The following is a 24,328-nucleotide window of genomic DNA, read 5'->3' on the forward strand; positions in this document are numbered from 1 at the left end:
AATAAATGGAAGTATATTTCAGTTGTAGCCTGAATATGACTGACGTAAAATATTTAAACATAAAGAACTATTTTATATAAAACAAATTTAAGCTATCAGATTTTTATAATCAATTAATTAAATTCAACGCACAATTAAATGAAAAAACGTAATATGCATGAAACGTAACACCAGAAACTCGTTTAGTGATGGGACCTAATGGATCTTGAGTTATATCGGTACTTATTAATTAGTTTAGCCTTAATTAAGTGGCAAATAATATTCAAACCTAGAATTTCACTAATATTCTCAATAAAATTAGCGTAATAATCTGATTAATGATGACATTAAGTATGATTAAGATTTTAAATTATTAATTTTATCGACTCAAGTTTCGACACTTTGACTCTCTAGTCTTGTGATATTGACAGCTGTCACCCGCACCATGCTACAATGAAGGTACTGTAGTTGATTGCTATCGGGAGCGCCTGATACATTAGGCAATACCTACGGTCTCTGGTCTACACTATATTTGGTACTAGTGATTACACGGGTTTCGCACGCGTAAATCATTAGAGCCAGCAGTCGAATTAAAATTTCGGGATCTTACTAAGTTCCCGTAGGAATTTCCGAAAATCACTTCGTGGTCTTTATTGTCGTTGCATTATAAATAACAGTCCTAAGTAAAAAAATCTTAAGTTTTTATGTCTGTCCATCTATTGCAATACTTAACCATCTAAAATGGCCCCACACTGCGTACATTTTGCTTATGAGAGGGACTCTGCTAATAATGGATAATGGATATTCATAAATACCTACCTACCTTTGTAGGGAACCCTCGGTGCACGAGTCCGACTCACATATTCGGCCGGTTCTTTTTACATATTAATTTCGTTTTCATATTTTATTTAGTATGAAACATTATGAAGACCGGGACTGAAGTTTTATTTTTTAGGGAAAGTAAAAGTTCAATATCTCAAAAACGGTTAAACTGATTTTGATGAAACATGTCTAAGAACCATCGCTAGAAACTCTGCTTTCAAATAAAAAACGCATTCAAATCGGCCCACCCGTTTCAGAGCTACGGTGCCACAGACAGACATAGCGGTCAAACTTATAACACCCCTCTTTTTGCGTCGGGGGTTAAAAATAGATCATCATCATCATCATCCCAGCCTATAACGTCCCACATCTGTGCACAGGCCTCCTCTCAGAATGAGAGGGCTTGGGCCATAACTCCCACGCGGACCCAGTGCAGATTGGGAAGTTCACACACACCATTGAATTTCTTCGCAGGGTTGTGCAGGTTTCCTCACGATGTTTTCCTTCACCGTAAAGCTCGTGGTAAATTTCGCACATGAATTTAGAAAAACTCGGAGGTGCGAGCCGGGGCTTGAACCCACAATCCTCTGCTTGAGAGGCGATAGGTCAAACATTGGTCAAACCCGGAGCTCAAACCACTAGGCCACCACGGCTTCGTAAGTAAAGTAAAATAGTTATTTACTATGTATGTGTATTGTATGTTCTCCTGAATAAATAACAATAAGTCACCAAATTACAGTAAATCAATAATATAATCCATTTCCACATTTTGTTTAAAGTACTTACTTTTACCAGTCTCTTCGCCCGTGGCATTCAAACTAGAACAATGTCTACTTACGCATACATTTTCTCGTTTTCCCAGTACGTCTCATCTCAATAAGGCAATAAGGAATGAATAAATTAAAGCAACAATACAAATTGTAGTATGGAGGCGAGCGTGCGGTGGGAAGCGGACAGACAGACAGACGGACTAAATGGTACTTTTAACGGGACATTTTCATTCATAGCTGTGGGAATGCATTCTCAAAAACACATTAAACGTTTAAGAAGTCCGATAAGAATAAGTTTTAACAAAAACACAGTTTAAATATGACTAAGTATAATCTGGTTAGATGTGTATTTCTATAAAATTTTTTATTCGACTGGATGGCAAACGAGCCGGTGGGTCTCCTGATGGTTAGAGATCACCACCGCCCATAAACGCCTTCAACACCAGGAGTATTGCATATGCGTTGCCAACCTAGAGAGCTAAGATGGGATACCTCAAGTGCCAGTAATTTCACCGGCTGTCTTACTCTCCACGCCGAAACACAACAGTGCAAGTGCTGCTTCACGGCAGGATTAGCGAGCAAGATGGTGGTAGCAATCCGGGCGGACCTTGCACAAGGTCCTACCACCTGGTTGTGAGCATGCTTGTGACTTCGACTGTACAAGCTATTAAATACCTCAAAGAAATGGCCAAAACCCTAAATCACAGGTTTTACCAATTTAGGAAGTAGTGTCTTAGTTAAGTGGACAATGTAAAAAGATGTTTTTGGCACAAGGTCATTGGTGCATTTTGCTATTGTGAACTCAACGTAAGATTATAATGATAATGATAAATAACGCTGTAGGTTTCCAAGTACCTATCACCGCACCGACAAGGCAAGGTTTGCCCTAAGCCGCGTATCCATTAGAGCAGCCTCAGGCCGAGCACCGCGAGCCGAGCTATATTTTGTCGGTTTTTTGGCCGTGCTCAAAGGAGCCTCAGTCTGAGCCGTGCCTTTGGCAGCGTCTCCACTTGCGCGGCCTCGGAGCGAGGCAGCCGCTCGGCCCGAGGCTGCCTCTATTGGATACGCGGCTCTAGGTGGGTAACTCACGCTTGATCGTGGTCGGTCAGTACCTAGCCAACACCACAGAACAGATAATAGTGTATGTGCACGTATATGTAGGGTCGCAACTAGTCGCAAGCGCACAGTATGCAGATACAATCTGCCGTTAATGAAGCAGAACGATAACGCATCAATATTAACGTAACGGTCCCCGGTACCCTTAGTGTAAGTTTTCGTTTAAAAAATACGTCTCGATCGCGTTCGCGTTAAAATCTCAATTTGTATGGATGGATACACGAACATCGCAAACGTTCCGCTAGAGGCGCTGTGCCCTTAGTGTAACTTTTTGCTTACAAAATACGTCTCGATCGCGTTCGCGTTAAAATCTCAATTTGTATGGAAACACGAACATCGCAAACGTTCCGCTAGAGGCGCTGTTCGTGTTTGCATACAAATTGAGACTTTAACGCGAACGCGATCGAGACGTATTTTGTAACCGAAAACGTACACTAAGGGCACAGCGCCTCTAGCGGAACGTTTGCGATGTTCGTGTATCCATCCATACAAATTGAGACTTTAACGCGAACGCGATCGAGACGTATTTTGTAACCGAAAACGTACACTAAGGGCACGGAATACCTACTAAGGCAATGTTATTATCGAGGAGTGCACTAGATGGTCAATACAATACGACGATGCTTTTTTTTCGAATAAAATTGTGTTTGTAGTTATTTGTACCTATTACTTAATTGAAGCCGTGGTGGCCTAGTGGTTTGACCTATCGCCTCTCAAGCAGAGGGTCGTGGGTTCAAACCCCAGCTCGCACCTCTGAGTTTTTCGAAATTCATGTGCGGAATTACATTTGAAATTTACCACGAGCTTTGCGGTGAAGGAAAACATCGTGAGGAAACCTGCACAAAACCTGCGAAGCAATTCAATGGTGCGTGTGAAGTTCCCAATCCGCACTGGGCCCGCGTGGGAACTATGGCCCAAGCCCTCTTGTTCTGAGAGGAGGCCTGTGCCCAGCAGTGGGACGTATATAGGCTGGGATGATGATGATGATTACTTAATTATCTCAGAGGGCAATATATCATTTTAATGTCCAACCGGAGAAAGTAGTTATTATTTTAATTTATTTTAATTTTATAGTACTTACGCTACCGGAAATATCTTCGTGATCTGGAGCAGCTTCTTTGCATGGTTATGAATATACCTACATACTTATTTGGTGGCATCTCTAACAACTTTTTAGTTACTTTATTAACCCCCACGCAAAAAGAGGGGTGTTATAAGTTTGATCGCTATGTGTGTCTGTTTGTCTGTCTGTGGCACCGTGGCTCTTCAACGGATGAACCGATTTGAATGCGGTTTTTTTATTATTTGAAAGCAGGGTTTCTAGCGATGGTTCTTAGACATGTTTCATCAAAATCGGTTTAGCCGTTTTTGAGATATTGAACTTTGAAGTGACAAAGTCAGGGGTTTCCAACTTTCTGTTGGTTAGGTTATATTATTTTTAAATTAAAGTGTTACTTGCCTAATCTACCTACTGTAATATTTATACGAGTATATAAAGCCAATTGCGAGTCGCACTCGCGCACGTACGGTTCCGTACCATTATCTATAGGTACAACTATTAGACATTAGCAAACAAAAAACACGTTCGTTGTATGGGAGCCCCACTTTAAATATTTATTTTATTTTAATTTGATTATTTATTTTTAGAGTAAATATAAACGACTAGATGACGACTAGGTTAGCTGGAAGAGGTCCCTTTTTAGGGATAAGCTCGCCTTTGTTCTCCTCTCTGTGTATTTGTATTTTTATTTTTATGTGCAATAAAGAGTTTACATACATACATACATACTAAATATTCTATGAATATTTCATGCGTCTACTTGTAGCCGTTATTAATATCGAGAAAAAAAACACGTTTGACTTTGTTGTATGTATGTAGGCCACAGTTATACATAATCAGTGAAAATTTCAACTGTCTATTTACATTCACGGCTACAGCCTGGTGAGGTGACAGACGGACGGACAGAGCGAAGTCTTAGTAATAGGGTTTCCGTTTTTACCCTTTGGGTACGGAACCCTAAAAAGATGGACTTTCAATTCAAGTGTTCTTACTGTTCACGCTCTGCAGTCTGAAAACTTGAAAAGTTCTCATTTTTGGAATAATTTCATAAATGAACAAAACAAGTGAAGAAGAAAGATGAACTTGTTATTTATGTTTTTAAACTTTCACGGGCAAATAAACGAGAGTAGAGCCTTGATCGTTCATTGGCTGTCTCCTAGCTCGGCGGGCTCTGATTGGCGGAGCTCGTAACGGGGAACTTACGGCTGCATTCACTCGTGTCGTCCCCAGCGCAAGCGCGACGCCATCTTCATTTCATTCAGTCCGCCGCGAACAGCCGTGGAACTAACATGCAGTTAGTTGATTGAAGCTAAAAACCTCATCGGTCTCATTCACCGGTTTTAGACGATTTGGAACTGAAATAACTATTATAACTAAAAAAAAGTGTCAAGTTAATTGAAGTTTGTGTAATCGTATTACGGTTAGATTTTTTCGCAGTGCAATTTGAGTGGTTTGATCTCGCGAGTCGCGATCTACGTGACTGTATTTCTTTGGTGGTGTGAGCTTGCTGAAGTGTAAAAAGGTAAGTTTTTATTCCGTTACGAATAGAATAGAAATGTGCGGGTGGACGACCGGCGAGCGGGGCGCGGGCCCGGGACGCCGCGCGGTTGCCGGGACTCGCGAATCGATTGTCCGGGTGTATACCTATTTATTATGCGGGGTCTCCACCCTCGCTCACTCGTTAGACACCACACATTTGTTGTTTCTTTCCGTTCGGTCGGTGATCTTGAACTAGACGCAGAACCTAGCGCCCGTTTGTTATGATAATATGAATTATTTATATCACTGGGTACTTAAGCTGCTCTTTCCGATGTAGCCTCGGTCCCGGTCTATTCTTTATGCTTGGAAAGCAAACGGAGCGATGTAGACTCAGTTCTTTACTTTAGGTACCTACTATACCTACTTTCTGCTGGTCAAATTATGGTGAATCTGCTTACCCACAATGTCAAGGCACTTATAAGTTGCCTTCATGTTTTTTTTTCTACTAGTCTACCCTCGGCTTTGCACGCTTATAAACTATTCGATCTGGTAGTTACAATTGAAATTCCGGGATTTTACAAAACTCCCCTGGGAAATTCCAAAATTTATATCGTGATTATACCCAGTTGTTGAAATTTCAAGATTTTATCCCTATCCCGTGGGAATATCGGAAAAAATAGCCTATATGTTATTCCAGATGTCCAGCTATATACATACCAAATTTCATCCAAATCCGTCCAGCCGTTTTAGCGTGAAGGAGTAACAAACACACACACACCACACACACACACACACACACACACACACACACACACACACACACACAAACTTCCGCATTTGTAATATTAGTAGGACTTTATTCATACTATCCATCCTTTCTTGGTTTGGTAATGAATCAATTTGGATGAAAGGGATGGAGATCGTTTGAGAGTTGAGACACTGGGATAGACTCACGGGATAGCGATAAACGAATTCTTTGCAGGCGAAGTTGTGGGCTAAATCAAGGTTCATTATAAAGAACCCCGTCAACTGTGAAACTTAGTTAATGAGGAAGAGAGCAGTCAATGGACTTCTCATTCCAAACGCTATACTACACGTAACAGATTTGCTTATGGTTTAATGTACCGATTGCAGATGTTACTAAAAAAAAAAAAATTATAAAGGAAGCAACCTCTGAAAACGGGAGTACAATGATCAGTCATTCCTATCACACCTATGTGAGGTTTCCACCGTTCAAAGATGTGCAGTATTTAGGTCTGTATAAGCATTGCTGTGCAATGCAAAACCCTTTCGGCTTAGGTATGCTGTTATATCACACCTTGCCGTTCGTTCTTATTAAAATACTAGCTTTTACCCGCGGCTTCGCACGCGTAAACTATTCGGTGTGGTAGTTGCAATTGAAATTTTCAGGATTTTACAAAATTCCCCTGGAAATTTCCAATATTTATATCGTGGTGTTCATTGAGGTTGTGTTGTGAATAACTGTACAAAATTCAAGACTCTAAACCCAGTGCTGAAGTTTCAAAAATTTTCCCTATCCAAATTCAAATGCAAAATTCAAATTCAAATCATTTATTTAGTAAATAGGCCGCAATGGGCACTTTTACACGTCATTTTTTATACTACCAGCGCTTTCGGAAAGACCATCATTGCCAAGAAGAATGCGCCGCAAGAAACTTGGCAGAAAGTCATTTTTCAAAATAAAATAATAATAATACAGGGATGTATGGGGTCCCTTAGTTACAAAACTATACTGTGGGAATATCGGGATAAAAAGTAGCGTACTTATGTGTTATTCTAGACATACGGCTACCTACATCCAAATTTCATGCCTCTAAGCCTAGCGGTTGTTATTTCGACATTTTATTCCTAGGTATCCCGTGGTAATATCGGGTCAAAAAGTCGTCTATGTGTTTTTCTAGACATCCAGCTTCCTACATACCAAATATCATGACTAAGCTCAGCGGTTAATATTTCAAGATATTATCCCTATCCCGTAGGAATATCGGGGTAAAAAATAGATTATGTGTTATTCCAGAGGTCCAGCTACCTATATACCAAAATTCATGGCTCTAAACCCAGTGGTTGTTATTTCGAGATTTTATCCCTAGGTATCCCGTGGGAATATCGAGTCAAAAAGTCCCTTACGTGTTATTGCAGACGTCCAGTTACCTACATACCAAATTTTATGACTCTAAGCCCAGCGGTTATTATTTCAATATTTTATCCATATCCCTGGGGAATATTGGGATAAAAAGTAGCCTATGTGCTATTCCAGAGGTCCAGCTACCTACATACTAAATTTCATGGCTCTTAGCCCTGCGGTTGTTATTTCAAGATTTTATCCCTAGTTATCCCGTGGGAATATCGGGTCAAAAAGTCACCTATCTGTTATTCCAAACGTCCAACTACCTGCATACCAAATTTCATGACTCTAAGCCCAGAGGTTGTTATTTCGAGATTTTATCCCTATCCCGTGGGAATATCGGGATAAATAGTAGCCTATGTTTTAATCCAGGTTATAAACTAACTCTTCGCCAAATTTCATCAAAATCCGTTTAGCCGTTTCAGCGTGAATAAGTAACAAACATACTCACTCACTCACTCACTCACAAACTTTCACATTTATAATATTAGTAGGATAGTAGGATTACTGTCAGTTAAGACTTCAGAACGATTTTCTTGCAACAAGTCTAACATTTTGAACATGAAACTACCGTGAGACTCACTCAGATTAAATGATATTATAACGGATAACTCACGTCTTAAACCGAGTTTAGCTCGACATGTTTCGGGCTATTTCGTAGCCCTTCCTCTCAGGAGCACGCGACTCGGCGGCTCGCGGGTGTGTGCGTGTTGCGGCAGCCGCCGAGTCGCGTGCTCCTGAGAGGATGGGCTACGAAATAGCCTGAAACATGTCGAGCTAAACTCGGTTTAAGACGTGAGTTATCCGTTATAATATCATTTAATTAGTCTAACATTCAGTAGGCATAGGTACTAAAGTCCTTAGTCTTCAGATCTCTGAACACCAGGGTCCAACCAGATATTGTTGCCAGAGTGATTTCCTAGCAAGAAATCTAATAATTAGGAGTCTTCTCGATGCCAAGCCAATAAGCAAAACCGAAATAGAAGATGAGGTAAAGTTAAGATTCTAAAACAGCTTGGCAAAAGCCGCGTCAGACGGACCCCGTGAAAGTTTAGATTAGACCAATGCATAACAGCCGAGATTAATGATATGATGAATAATTAATCGGAACCACATCGTCGCCCCGGTACGTGGTACATTACCATACTTTCGTTTTTCACGTTATTTATGGCACGCATAAATCGAGATCATCTTCAATTCGTGTCCATTTACTTTCCTTCTGTTGATTTAAGTGTCACAATGTAATGAAATTAATCCTTTTTGGTAGTCCTTGCGATTGCATAGTTTTTTTTTTTTAGCTTCTTCAAACCTACGTGGGTGTAGTAGCCATGACTGTTCGGTCTTTGGCAAGCTTTTAACTTCTTAAATTACCTGGCCAAATAGACTTGTCTCGGCTTCCTTCAATTTTTCCATCTAGCAAGTTTAGCAACCAACTGTCTTGCTGAATCTCATGGGCGCCGGGATTGTGGACATTGTGGTGCAATGAATGAAAAAACGTGATAGATTATTGAAGTACAAAATTGGGAAAAAAATAGGTCTTATTATAAAACCTATAAAGGCTCCCTCTAGATTCTGGAGGGAGGCAGGATACAACGCATCTTCTTGAAAATATGTAATCCTACCGAACCGACACCAATCTGGTGCCCTATTATATTTTTAGGCTTTAATAATGTTCCTTTTTTAACAAGTACCAGCTTTGAAATACGAAATTGGCAGACCTGATAACAAAAATTTGGTAACCTTAAACTACCGTCCGATTATCATCATCGACTAATACCTACATAACCTACATGTATAACAGTTATGAGAAACTCAATATTGAAAGGAATAACCAAATCAAGCAATACTAATATAACGGTTGAATTTCTAGCACGGAGATGAAACAGCGTTGCTAGAAAGGCTGCTTCGTGCGCGTTATTGGGCGAAGATCTAACTGGATCGGATTGACGAGACGACGCGGCCGCGCGCGCGCAGCAGAGCGCGTCTGTATCTTATATCCGACGACAATTTTGCTGATCTACTAGCTCATGTAACATATCTACTGTGAGCTAAACTAGGTCACTAGAGGATACTCTATTGGAAGTGACGTGTAATTTCACTTACCCCAACATCAGAATCATGAAACATTTCATCTGGTGATGCCAAAAGACTTCAATTTTTTTGGTAACAAACTCAACCTTATGTTGGACTTTAAATTTTCACAGGTACAAAATAAATATCAACTGACATTTTCTTACTGCATAACACGACACAGATCTGTATTATTATTATGTATGTAATGCAAGCATAAATGCAAGTTAGTCTTACACTTAAAACAAAATGTTTAAGTGCTATGGAATCACTTAACATTTTCATATTTATCAAGAACTTTCATGATTAGGTCTACAGTTATACCTTCCGCCGCCTAACTTTGCCTAAAAGTTCATTGCCACGGCTAGTACCCAAAAACTATAAAGGTATAATTCCAAAAATTGAATAGGCACTATAAGTGATTCGAACACAATCCAGGAGTAACGTAAAGACGTCGCATAAAAAATGTATCTCAAAAATGCGTCAAAACTGAGTATTAAGTAATGAATTTTTAGGCAGATTTATATGGCGCGTGGTATAGACCCGGTGGCTGTTGTGCCAGCATGGGTGGTCAATTCTCTGATAAGAAGGATTTAATGATTGTTTGACTAAGATAGCGACGATCATTACCACCTAATTGAGGAAGCTACTGTACAAATATTTAAAGCGACTTACTAACAACAATTTGAAGTCTTATCTTGGATGTTGTGGGGTGTTATTGAGTAAAAGTTGACGATACGAAACAATCGTTTCTGGTTTCTGATGACAAATTATTTAAGGATGGAATATTCCGAACGGTTGTGTGAGCTGAACAGAGAACATAAATTTTGGTAATTTAAAATGATGATACATTTCTTACTCAAGTTGTTTTGATCCGAAGTCTGAGCGCATTAAAAATAATGAGCTGGAGACGCCACAAAATTAATACCGCGAGGTGAAAGGCATTCAAAAACGGAACTAATAAAAGAATGCGTTCGGAACATCAACTTACTTTCCCAAATCTGCACGCCACGACTTTCCAAGACTACAGAGGAGCTCATTACTGTTATCTGTATAAAAATGTGATTTAGTCGCGCTACAAAATGTAGCATTTCAGTAATTAAGTGAGCTAATTATGCCGCGGCGAGCAGCGGAACGCTTCTGAACGGATCGCCGACGGCGATGCTCCGCATCTAATTTTGGAACAATTATTATTTATAATAAAAATATAAATTATGGTCGCGTTTTTAGTGCCCAGCCACTCTGCAATTAACTTAAATGAAAAAAAAAATATTTTTTTGGACTATAACAATCTTGCTTGTTTATAAAATGGCAAAGTCGATACTAAAATATTTACTTAACATTGTCGATTGTTAAACGACTCGAGTTGGTCAGAGGGTATGATTGACATATCGGGTTATTATCTCGTCCGATTTATCTTATCGGCCGAGTTGGTTTGAACTCATCTATTACCTCGCTTATTAGCATTTTCAAGAGCCTTTCTATGTTTAGTACTTTTCGGCGTTATTGCTGTTATTGTATGCTTATCACCAGCTAATGACCAGAAAAACATTAAACTTTTCCACTTAAATGCAAACTTAATAGACGGAACGAAGGACCATTTTTTATTACGATTTTTACAGTGTTGCCAGCATTTATACGGGCCTTAGACGATCCCAGCTTATTAAAAAGCGATAAGTGTACGCCTAAATAAATAAACACATGAGTCGTGTCGAATGGAGACAAAGCGCAGGCGTCCAGAGACATCCGCCCATTGTTGTCAAACCCACTATATTTAATGTACCATACATTTACCTATTTACTAACAACAATGGCTTTTTTCCGCAAATATTGTTATGCTGTAGAGAACACTCACGGCCACCATATTGGTTCCGTTCCCACGAATGGTGGAATGCACACATCTTCAAAATCTTAAAGCCTCTTAATAAAGAAATGAATTTATCTCAGTTTATGTTTATACCTTCCTTGCCCAAAAGAAATAAAATAACTGATAATGTTAATCAAATAAGTATTTTACTTTCCTCTCATGAATTAGCTTTAAAATTAAATTCCTCAGGTTGGTAGCTTGCACTGATCCCATGAGTACACCGTTTCCTTAGACATTTTTGATGAAATGTTGATGTAACAAACGTAAATGTAAAACTAAACTGGCTGATACGATCGAATGCCTTGTACGTTTGCCTACAGAAAAGGAAACAAAAATTGCAGCGACTGGTGTTGGCAATACTGATTGGCGCTAACCGTTTAATTTTAGAACGTAAGTGCAGTCAGACGCGGAATTATTGTAGGGGTTGCCTTTTTGGGATGCCATCTTGTTGACTCTGGGTTTGTTTGGAATGATTATACATACTACTCGTATACCTACCTAGTGTAGGTAGGTACATATACAAACACTAGTTTTTGATTGAAGGCCAAGCACCTATATACTGAATTCCTAAATTAAATATGGTATGAAATGTCGGTATTTTAGGGCCCTTTAGGAAAAAACAGTACCAGCTTACTATTCTATCACATGCAACAAGTTTGTGTAGCATTTTTTCCTATGATTCAAATTATCAATCTTCAAGAAAGTTGTTTTGTTATGTGTCAGGGTTAATTTATTTATGTGCCAGTATTATTGCATAGTGATAGCTGTAATACAAGCATGCTCTTAGCTTTGTCGTGTCGCTATCTTAATATCTACATGGTTTGCGCGAGTCTTTGTTGTTTTGAGAGGTACACGACTTTGATTTGTAGCATTAGCCTTTTACATTATCTCGATCTCGATGATACTATTATCTTCACTAGTGCCCTCATATTATTCAGTTCTCGTCATTACATAGTGTTAAGTACTAATTACTAAAGTAACTTTATTTACTTAACAAAACACCATAGCATTCAAAGCTGTTTTAGCTGTTAGCATACTAAATAACGTAGTTGTTATAGCTTTTTATATTTCATGTTGGAAGATCTCAATACCTTTTACTTTTATTTTAATTATAAAAAAAATAACAAGCGTGCTCATTCGAAATTCGTTTTTTAAATATGGAACGCAACATGGCGCGACAGTGTCAAGGTCACAGACGCCATTCGAAAACATGGCTGACTGCAGGGCTCATGTCGAGTGCGTTGACTCTTTTATTTTTAATTTTATTCATTGGTTCAGCTACAGCTGCGTTGAGAGTTTTTTTTTTTATTTCGAAGCCATTACATTGACTTACTGCATTCTTGTATAAGTTATGGCTTGTTGGAATCGGTGAGTGATTAATATTCAATTTTAGATTGCGCTTCAATTTTTTTCTAACAGTTAATAGCTTTTATCGAGTAGTTGAAAATGTTGGAAGATGCTTGTTAATTAGTTATTGCTACCTTAATATAAAATGAATTGCTGTGTTACCCGTTTTAACAAGTTATAAATCATCTTAGACCAGTCCATTAACCTATTCTCAAATAGGTATATTTCTTTTAACAATATACATGCATGAAACTGTATCTTGGTGATAATTCTTTGAATCAAAAGTTTTCGTACGAGCTCACCTTGAAAAGGAGCCACGGACTGGTTCGAAACGGGTCACGCATACCTTGACTATTAATACGTAAGTGTACAGTCTACTTAAAATATAATATGTAAGTGTGTCTGTTTGTTTACTTCGCATTCGCAATGGAGCAACGGTGTACTGCCGTTTCGGCAAAATATTTTTCGCCAAATTTCACTTCCCAAAAAACTTATCGCAGTAGTTTCATTTCCCAAACGAATCTTTAGCATATTAACATTTCGCAATTTATTCATTTGATCAAATTATCATTTGGCATAATTTTACTTTGTCAAGTTTTATTATTACAAACGTTTATTAAACAAACGTTTTCTTTTTGCTAATATTATATTCCAAAAATATGTTTGTTCAAAATGACACTTCGCACACGAACCAACCACAGAAACCAACTGCTACCAGAAAAGTAGGTTAGGTTAGGTTAGAACTGCGTCCCCAACAGAAACGAACTGCTACCAGAAGAGTAGGTTATTATTATGCCATGCAATATTTTGGGAACAGTGCTTTTTGCCAAACGAGATACATTTGACTAAATAATACTTGGTAATATGAAATATGACTAAATAATTATTTGTGAAACAATAATTTGCCAAAAAAAAAATCTAACTGTAAAATTGCGTTAAGTTGTTTTAGCAAATTATTTTTTGCCAAATGATAATTTGAGTAAAATATTTTGGGATGTGATACTTTGGGAAATGTTTTTTGCTCATACAATAGTAATCCTGGAGCAACATGTATAATATACATAAACTTGATTTATTTCAAATAAACCAGAAGCTTGAAGATGGGTTTCTTTATATCCTGGAACAACCTGAAATCACCTTGATGGCCTAATTCTATATATGTAGTTGAATAAACGAGAAAAAAATAACGTAGATATGTTGTAGCATTATAAATATAAAGCTACTGTTACACATGCTCGTTAGTAGCACGTGAACATGTTACCTACTATCGAGCAAATGCTACCTACTAGCATGTGTGAACAGGACATGCTGCTATCAAGCATGCTAGTTGATGCGGGGGTGGAAGGGGCAAAGGTAATAAGCAAGTGTGAATAGTGCCACGAGAGTTGCAAGCAAAAATAAAGTTACTAAATGTGAATTTGTAAAAGTGAATAAATAAATTTATTTATTACCGTTGAATTTGCGAGAAGCCGTAACGGCCACAGGGTTGTAGAACACGGTAATTGCCGTGGCAACACTGACTGAACTGACAGAGAGCATGCTATCAAAAGGCACGTGTATCGGAGTGTTCGTTTTGAGCATGCTTAAAACTAGCATGCTTATTATTGCTAGCAAATGTAAACAGTCCATGAGCATACTCATTACGGGCATGCTCATAAGGTAAGGATGCTTATTAGCATGCTAGTAACGAGCATGTGTAACTGTAGCTTTAGAGAAACGTTTGAAACTTAGCTAAGTACCCGCACGTTTGTCTGCGGCGAATTTCTTTGTTGTTTACTTTAGGGAAATCTGCCATTTCTCCCAAAAGACAGTAGCCTAGCCTAGTATATTACTGAATGTACAAACAAATAAACTACAACAATAGACGAATAAAACTTAAACACATTTTGAGTCTCATCACGATTCGACGCTATCAGTCGTTACATAACATTCATTAAAGTTACGACCAAGTCGGAACAGGCCTAAAAATAAACCATCCTTATCTATCACCCGACCTATACCAACATTACTAACAAAGCATTTAAGCCACACGCCTCTTGTCGCCTGAAATAGCTCCCGGAATGCGTCAACCATAGACTAGGGGAAACGCGTTTGCCCATGGACACTTCCCTTTAGTAAATTGTAATTAATTGTCCTTTGTCTGAGGGCCTACTACGAAGTTCGAAAATCGAAGTTCGTATCGTACCATCCTTATCGCTCTCGTAGTAAATAGTATAAGTGTCAGAGGGACCGAACGACACGAACTTCAATTTTCGAATTTCGTTGTAGCGCTAGCCCTACTGCAACTTTTGCGTAGAGTTCTTATGAGGGTTTCTTGATTGGCGAAATGTTGCCAGATGGCGTTAGTATCGAAAGGTCCGTTTGACGTTTCAGTGTTGCTATTGGGGGTGCCCCTTAGTTCGCATAACATTAATTGTCCTAATATGAATTCGCATAGGTAACAGATTTGGCATAACATAAAGCATAGCGTAATACGGTATTTGACAACTCCTGATTTTGCCATATCTTAATATAATTATGAAAATATAGATAAACAGATAGTGTTTAGCGAAGAGAAAATTTAAATCGGTTGAAAATTGGATTTATAGTGATTTTTTGAAAAATCTATATACCTGTCTCATTCTCAAACGCTTTTCTCTATGCAGCAAGTATGGCGGTACTGGCGTGTGACGTCACATGCCAGTATGTCTTTCTCTGTCTAATCTTGAATTTCAAACCTTTATAACTTTGTTATTTGTAAAGGTAGCTTAAAAATTGTTTTTCTATTCGATAACAGGCATTGTGTAGTTTTAATTTATAAAACATATACAAAATAGTCAAATACCGTATTATAAAGAAGTATAAAACTTATTTAGCATAATAATGAATCCGCATAATTGAGATATGCATAACATAAGAAAGAAGTCATGCACGATATTTGGAACATCCAATCCTTTCTCACATCTCTGTCGTTCGGGACAGATTAAATGTGACGACAACCAACAGTTGGCCGGTAGTTCGGTTTAATTGTTAATGGCCATGTTTGGTTAGATTTGTTTTACCAATTAGAGTTGCTTGGATTTCTTAATGAATAGACTGAAGCAGTAATAACACATGTTTACACGTTCACGTAGATTAAAAATAATAGGAGTGGGAAATTATATACGGCAAGAGCATACATAATCAATTTTAATTATATATTTATTAGTAGTTAGGCTTCTTGCGGCGTTATATTTTGAAAATTATGGTCTTTCTAAAAGCGCTGTCAGGGTTTAGTCGATACTAAAGTTCGATCGATTGTGACCCACCGTTTCGTAGAAAAAGTCGTCACAACGTGTGTGTTGCTTGACAAGGGAACTTATTATGATACTGTGAGAACGTTCTATGGTGGGTCAGGAATCAAATGGTTCGACTGTACTCGTATGTATGCGCTAGTCCTTAGATCAGAATTAACAGAAAAACTTTTTCAATAAGCTACCAAAGATCGACTTACAGAAAAATTTGAATTTTTCGAATCTCAAATGTATTTTACCTACCTTACATTTTCTATTCAAGTAGGAAAAAAAAAAGATAGCTCGGTGTGGTACCAAAGTGTCCAATAATATAATACGTATCTAACCTTCATTAATTTTTGGTAAATTTAATTAAAAACTGCATTGCAATCGTTTTCCCCACTTCTTTCTTTCACACGGTATAACACGAGGGTGGAAAGAGATGGTGAACGTCAGTGCGCTAGACAAGACGGCCTCTGATCGTGCCTGCCGTTGCCAAGCTGAAACCCATAAATATCACGGAATAAATATCACGGAACAATTCACACCAATTGACCTAGTCCCAAAGTAAGCTTAGCAAAGCTTGTGTTATGGGCACTAAGCAACGGATAAATATAATTATATAGATATAGATACATACTTAAATACATAGTAAACACCCAAGACCCGAGAACAAACATTCGTATTTTTCATACAAATATCTGCCCCGACACGGGAATCGAACCCGGGACCTCAAGCTTCGTAGTCAGGTTCTCTAACCACTAGGCCATCTGGTCGTCTAAACCCATGGACCTAAAAAGCTAAAATATTTTATCGGAATTAAATTGTTTTATTAAATTCCTGCGATAGTGAATCATGCACTGAGAGCGCAGACGCGGAAATAAGCTAGTTATAAGTATATAACCATAGTTCTTGCAGTGCCACTTCTAAGACCAATAAACTCATTTATCTGTCCAATTTTTTTTCGGACCCCGACTCACGCGCAGCGGTCGTGCGCAGCCAGCCGGCTCGTCTGTCACGCACCGCCAACCGCCTAAACTAATAAGATGCGGGTAGGTGATGTTTTGCCTAAATTAATGCAGATGCTCTGATTAAGTAAAAGCGTGAAGTTTTTGAGGATCAGCTCGTTGTGCGCTTGAGTTTCCATCGTACTTAACTGATGGTAATCTGTTTGTTAAGCCAACACATGCAATTGACAGATAAAAAGAAACGGACAGACAGGTTTTATATTTTCATAAAATATAATACGATTCTGAAATGTGTATTTCGAAATTAAAAATTGTTTTTTTTTATTTGGCCAAAAACTAACAAAAAAAACACTGTAAATCCATTTTTAAAGCTAATAAGGCTAATCCCATTTAAGAAGCCGCAAGCGCCAGTTCACGAGTTACGTCTCTACAGCTTACAGCTCTACAGCCACGGAACGTTTCTGTCGATTTAGCGGCAAGGTGAGATAAACAGATCGCGGTCGTTCACCTCTAACGGGCCAATTTCGCGCCCGTCATTATCCTCTGAATACACGCGAAGCCGGAACATAATCTATATTTATGACGAAGAAATACCCTCATTTCATTCATTCCAACTTTTTTTAACTTTTGGTAACCCAACTTTTGGTAGTCCGGCCAGGATCGTCTCCGTTCCGTAGGACGGAATTTCTCAACGGTTAATGGCATCGACTTGAAATTTGCTGGTAGGTAATCAAGCAGGTGCAAAACGAGCTGAGATTGCAATTCAGCATAATATAACTGAAATTATACATATGATTTCAAGCGTCTATCTCCTGCGCCCGCGCCGCGAGTCCCGCTTCTCATTCTCATAACCTCCGTATCCGTGTAACTGTACGCTTCTAACCTAAACATATTCAATAGGTAAGTTTTTGCTGCGATGATTAGCTATTTATAACAGACTTAAAAAATTACGATTCTATTTTCGTTTTCTTTATATATGCAAGTTTATATAGCTCGGGGAATTTTTATTTTTCTGTATATTGTATTTTGAATATGTGTAATTCATATTTTTATTTTGATATTATAGAACTTAATTCACATTGGACAACATCATTTTATGACATTTGACGACCTTTGAAAAACTAATTTTTGCTCGTTTTTGATTTGCAAGGAACCCTCTGAGGGCGCGACTGACTCTTAGGTGACTGCTTTTTTTCGATTCGTCTATTTATAGCCTTGTCAATTTACTCGATCTTCGTTGGTGACTCAAAACCAGTTTCATGTAATGAGACCGACCATCTGACGGTTTGTTGGTAAACTTTGCGCCCAACCGGTTTATACTTTAACAATGCTTAAATACAGGATATAATTACTAATATTATATATATTTTTTTGCAGGTGGTAGGACCTTGTGCAAGGTCCGTCTTGATTGCTACCACCATCTTGCTCGCTAATCCTGCCGTGAAGCAGCAGTGCTTGCACTGTTGTTTCGGCGTGGAGAGTCAAGACAGCCGGTGAAATAACTGGCACTTGAGGTATTCCATCTTAGGCCTCTAGGTTGGCAACGCATCTGCAATACCCTGGTGTTGCAGTTGTCTATGGGCGGTGGTGATCTCTTACCATCAGGAGACCCACTTGCTCGTTTGCCATCCAGTCGAATAAAAAAATATATCCAGGCGCGACTTTCGAGCACTGCAGCAGGTTTGCAGGTGGTAGACCTTGTGCAAGTCCGCCCGGATTGCTACCACCATCTTGCTCGCTAATCCTGCCGTGAAGCAGCAGTGCTTGCACTGTGTTGTGTTTGGCGGCTGAGAGTAAGACAGCCGGTGAAAATTACTAGCACTTGAGGTATCCCATCTCAGCCCTCTAGGTTGGCAACGCATCTGCAAAACCCTGGTGTTGTAGATGTTTATGGGCGGTGGTGATCTCTTACCATCTGGAGACCCTTGCTTGTTTGCCATCCAGTCGAATAAAAAAAATAAAAAAAACTGTGTATTTGCCCAAATGGCCCCAATATTTGCCTAAATGACAGAAAGAAAGAGAGATTTTGGTTCCATTACCTTACAGTAATAAAAAACAATAAAACTAAAACGAAACGACAAGGACACAATGATTAACCTAACCAACAAGAAGTTGGAAAACCCCGACTTTGTCACTTCAAAGTTCAATCTCAAAAACGGCTGAACCGATTTTGGTGAAACATGTCTTAGAACCATCGCTTGAAACCCTGATTAAAAAAAACCGCATTCAAATTGGTCCACCCGTTTAAGAGCTACGGTACCACAGACGGGCACACAGACAGATATAGTGGTCAAACTTATAACACCCCTCTTCTTGCGTCGGGGGTTAAAAAGGGCCACACGTTATGTATAGCAACCAACGAGATAAAGAATTCGAAAGACACGTAGAAAACACCTGGTAGAGCTACGGTCCATGAAACAGCTTATGAAGGGAAACCTTCCAATTCAAATTCAAATTCAAATGATTTATTCAGTAAATAGGCCGCAATGGGCACTTTTACACGTCATTTTTTTAAACTAGCAGCGCTTTCGGAAAGACCATCATTGCCAAGAAGAATGCGCCGCAAGAAACTTGGCAGAAAGTCATTTTTCATAAAATATAATTACAAATAAAAACTTAAAAACTATATTATACAATAACACTAAAGGGTCTACCCACTACTCCGTATCATAGCATGACCGTAATAAGAACGTGTCAGGCGCGGAAAGTAACGCGCATATATGGGACGCGACGGCGACGGTAGGTTAAGAAACTGCTAGTGGGTATACATACTAAAGAAAGCAAGAAAGAAGACATTAATTCACATTCACAAAGACACACAGATTCAACAAAATTTAAAAATAAGAAACAACAAAAACAAAAGTAAACACAAAAAATAATAATAGATATACGATTTTGTGTGTCCCCGCAAAAGACACTTAGACACTACTAACTACTAATACTACTAGATAGATAGGCTCATAGATACTTTTCAATACAAAGAATATATTTTTGCCTGACAAGTTCATATTAACGGTCATAGTATTGGTACTGTGTTGCGGAAAGAGACCTTTAAGCGAAAACTATAATAACACATTCTAAACCATAAAGACTTACGTCCTATCTACCACGACTGAGTAAAACAAAACCTACTACAAACATTTAAATTATAAATTAACCACACCGCATAATTGGATCGTATACGCCGTTTAATTTTTGTAATGGTTGTTATTAATTTATCGAACAGAATTATTATCGGTTGGCTACTAGTACCAGTTGACTATAATTATAGTTAGGCGAGATGTTACGTTAAAACTTGTTTTTGATGCGCGCTTTTAACCAGACTATCATTTCTCAACAAGTGTAGCAAATAAGCTTGACAAAACAGACAAATCTCTATTTCGTTTCAATTAATCGCGTACCACCACCGTATCACTTCACACATATCAGCTGAGAGTAGCAATCAATTGCAGAACATTCACAAAATGTGCAAAAATTCTAAGAAATTCGTTACTATGGCTTTATTTGTGCAGCACTTCTCTGGTGGAAATAGCTGAGAGGAGCGAGGCTAATAAAAGAAGCATTTCTATTGGTTCATGAAAAACATACCTCGCAACGCGTCCTCGTAAATCTCTGGTTGAAACGTAGCTTAAAGGTTCCATGGTGTCATGATTCAGTGCCCTTAGTGTAAGTTTTCGGTCACAAAATACGTCTCGATCGCGTTCGCGTTAAAATCTCAATTTATATGGAAACACGAACAGCGCCTCTAGCGGAACGTTTGCGATGTTCGTGTTTCCATACAAATTGAGAATTTAACGCGAACGCGATCGAGATGTATTTTGTAACCGAAAACTTACACTAAGGGCACAGTTGGCCTTGATAGTAGTTAGTTAAGTTTAAGGGAGCAGCCGAGTCCCAAGGTACATGTACACATGTACATATATATGTATTGGACCGCGGCTGTTTTGTTAAGGAGGACGTTAGAGCAGCATGTTCCGACATTTTAAAGGGCACTGAAAAGCGGCAGTTGTATATTTTTTTATAAGTTTAACAGTAAAAATTGAGCAGTAAACTAAATCTGGCGACCAAAGAGCAGGCTTTTTCTTCGCCCAAAGACTGCTGGGCTACTACGAAACTCGAAACTCGAAGTTCGTGTCGTGCGCTCCCTTTGACACTTACACTGTTTTAATACGAGAGCGAGAGGGACTGCACGACACGAACTTCGAGTTTCGAGTTTCGTAGTAGGTAGCCTGAGCCATGCAGTGCAACGAGGCAACGCCGCTAGCGTCTTAGGTACAATGCCCCGCGCTGCGCTGCCTTTGGAAGAGGAAGCCCGTTTTAGTTAATTTTATGTGTTTTTTATTTTTATGTAAAAATTCATTGTAAACTAAATAGAAATTATTCGTAAGAAACTTTTATATGGGCAATCAAATAAATATTGAGTAGAAATATGACTGAATGGGCAGTTATTGGGTTTCAGGTAATAAATCGGTATTAACTAGTCAGTTAAAGTCTCATTTCACGTCCCACTGCAGAACGAAAAGGGCCTAGTTCCCACGCGTGCCCAGTGCGGATTGGGAACTTTAAACACACCATTACATTTCTTCGCCCTTATTATAAGTTCATGGTAAATTTCAAACTTAATTTTGCACATAAATTCCGATAGACTTGAAGCGAGCCCGGGTTTGAACTCACGATCCCCTGCTTGGGAGGCCATAGATCAAACCACAGGGATCACGGTTCCCGATGGTTGCTGATTGTAAAAGAAAATTGACAGAAATAGCGCTGCGCAAAGATGGCTAAAGGGTCAAAGGCAACACTTCATTGCATATTGGACTATTACGAGCGACTGTTAACGCAACGAACATTTTCTCTGTTCATTGCGTCTTCAGCCGGAAAACCATTGCGCGGCGAGCGAATCAGCTGCGCAGTGAATGGAGAAAATGCTCGTCGGTCCGCTGCGCTGGTGCTAGTGAAGGTATGCAATGGAGGGGTTATCGTCCGCGACCTTGCCGTGTACAGAACATAGGATCGGAAAGTGTTTATGGTGAGTCGCTCGCCCACTCGCTCACTCGCGTGCCTGTAGGGTTCCCATAATATTGCTATTTTATTTACTTTTTGTCCGTTTAACCCTCGACTCTAAACTGAGGGTTTTTTGTTGCTTGAAATCAAAATTATGTACTAGAATATTGAATATTTGCATGACAGTATTTATGTAAGTACCTACCAGTTCAATTCAAACCATACTTTTCTGGTTGCATTCAAAGCGTCAATGAAGTACCGTTATTGTGTTAAAAATCAAATCATCGAACCCTACGAATCGAACCCTTCGGGGCAGAAAGTGCAAAATAAATGACCTAACTAGTTAACTTAATAAAAGTTGAAAAAACCCCGACACAGTCATTCAATGTTCATAATATTAAAAAAAAGGAACCCGATTTTAATGAAACATATCTAAGAACAATCTCAAGGATATACTACTTCTCTTTCACTTAAAAAAAAAAACCGCATTGATATCGGTATATGTCCGTTTGAGAGCTAAGATGCTGCAGACAGACAGACAATTGGCGTCATACTTATAACATCCCTCTCATCAAAAATACTCTGTTTAGTTGAAAATTCTATAAATCCTGAGATTTCCCTAGATTTCCAATATCCGGCCGGAATCCTGAGAAGAGTCAAAATCCTGAGATAATGGTAACCCTAGGTTAGTAGCCGCGCCGTTCGTTGACCTTTCAACTGAAGCTCGCTTTGTTGATAAGCTTGTAGGTATTAAATTATTTATAGAACTTTCTGCGTGCGGGAGCTTTGACAAGCTGTATTTCTCGAATAATCAGACAAACTAAAGTCCAGTTTAGACTAGCAAGAAAAATCGTGCAAGTTAGATTTCATTGAGATTCCATAAAGCGAACAACTTTAAAGTGGTCAATCGAGCGCCGCAATGTAATGCAACTTGCATAATTTTTCTTGCAAGTTTAAACTGGGCGCAAAAAGAGGGATATAGTTTGACGGCAATGTTTGTCTGTGGTATCATAGCTCTCAAATGGATGGACTGATTTTGATTCGGTTCAGCCGTTATTTCCATATTTTTGAGGGCTTCACTTTTCTAAGTTGGTTAAGTTTTATATCTATTGTTAAATTTGTTACCCCTACGAACTAAAGAGAAACCACAGACATTTTCATCCCAAATCGAGAACTTATGAGTGATCAAACAGATTTTGATAAAATCGAAATAAAGTTTAAATATCAATTATTTTAGCATACTAATTCAGAAAAACTTAGGTTGAAAGGTGTGGCAAACCACAGGTCTACCTATGTTATTAATAAAAGGATAAGTATAGAGAATTATTCGTTTTACGATTATTAACGGAATAAATAAATAATCCCCGGCTCTCAACTTCGATGTGTGTAAAAAAGCGTTTTACGGTGACGTAAATTTAATTTTTTACGATACCTACATTGCAAAAACTGTTAGCGGGCGGTCACTGACCCAAGCTGCCAAGTTACCCCCTGCACGGTTGTTATATTATAAGGCTAAAAAAAGCTAACCGCCCTGGATCACATGAGTGATCTACAAACGATTATGTAAACAAACTATGTAATTAACTCGCCTTCCCCTCGCGGCTTACCATATCTGGCAGTTGAATTAAAAGTGGATGGATAGAATTCTCAACAATTGCATCCTGGTGATCCTTGTCTTCATTCAATGTCACTTCCTGCCTGGCAATATTTGGACAACTGTGGCGGACTGTCCTCCAGCACATCCTCATGCTGTATTTAAGGATAGACCGCCATAGTTCCGCCCACCTCATTTATATTACATGGTAACAAAAGATATTTTCATGTTGCCTTCGGCCCCATAAATGCCGATGAATAAATCCCGTTCAAATGACCGGGTCCCCATGGGCCTGTGAATCAACAACAATAAAAATTTCATAATTAAAATAATAGTACATTACTGTAGAGGCCGGCAACCCCGCGTTCCGGCCGAGGCTTGTAGTTATAGTGCTTTTCTCAAACATGACATGAAATAAAATAAAAAAACAAGAAATGAAGCTGGCGGGATGCTAGTCTCGTCGCCGTGTCGTGTGGCTGCTGGCCCCGGCGGCTGCAGGCGGTGGTGCTGGCGGTTTCATGTCATGTTAGAGAAAATAGTATATTACTGCAGAGGGCAGGAAATGACATTTCTGCCGAGGTCTGTATACTGCTTTTCTCCAAATATGCGAGGAAATAAAACGAAAACATTATAAATTTATTCGACACAATATATATTTATATAACAATTTACCTACAATCTAAACAAAATTAACACTTTAATAGTAATACTGTTGTGTTTCGAGAGTAAGACAGCCGGTGAAATTACTGGCACTTGAGGTATCCCATCTTAGGCCTCTAAGTTGGCAACGCATCTGCAATACCCCTGGTGTTGCAGATGTTTATGGGCGGTGGTGATCTCTAACCATCAGGAGACCCA

General features: G+C 38.9%; 1 protein-coding gene across 1 annotated transcript in view; it reads left to right on the forward strand.

Moving 5' to 3' along the window:
- Window positions 1–4,990: 4,990 nt before the first annotated feature.
- sn (fascin domain-containing protein singed) overlaps window positions 4,991–24,328 on the forward strand; it is a 65,147-nt gene continuing 45,809 nt past the window's right edge. The window contains exon 1 of the mRNA XM_074088816.1: window positions 4,991–5,269. The gene's annotated coding sequence lies outside the window, so the exon portion shown is untranslated. The remainder of the gene's footprint in view (window positions 5,270–24,328) is intronic.

The sequence above is a fragment of the Choristoneura fumiferana genome, chromosome 6, assembly GCF_025370935.1.
Source record: "Choristoneura fumiferana chromosome 6, NRCan_CFum_1, whole genome shotgun sequence".
NCBI classification, from domain to species: domain Eukaryota; kingdom Metazoa; phylum Arthropoda; class Insecta; order Lepidoptera; family Tortricidae; genus Choristoneura; species Choristoneura fumiferana.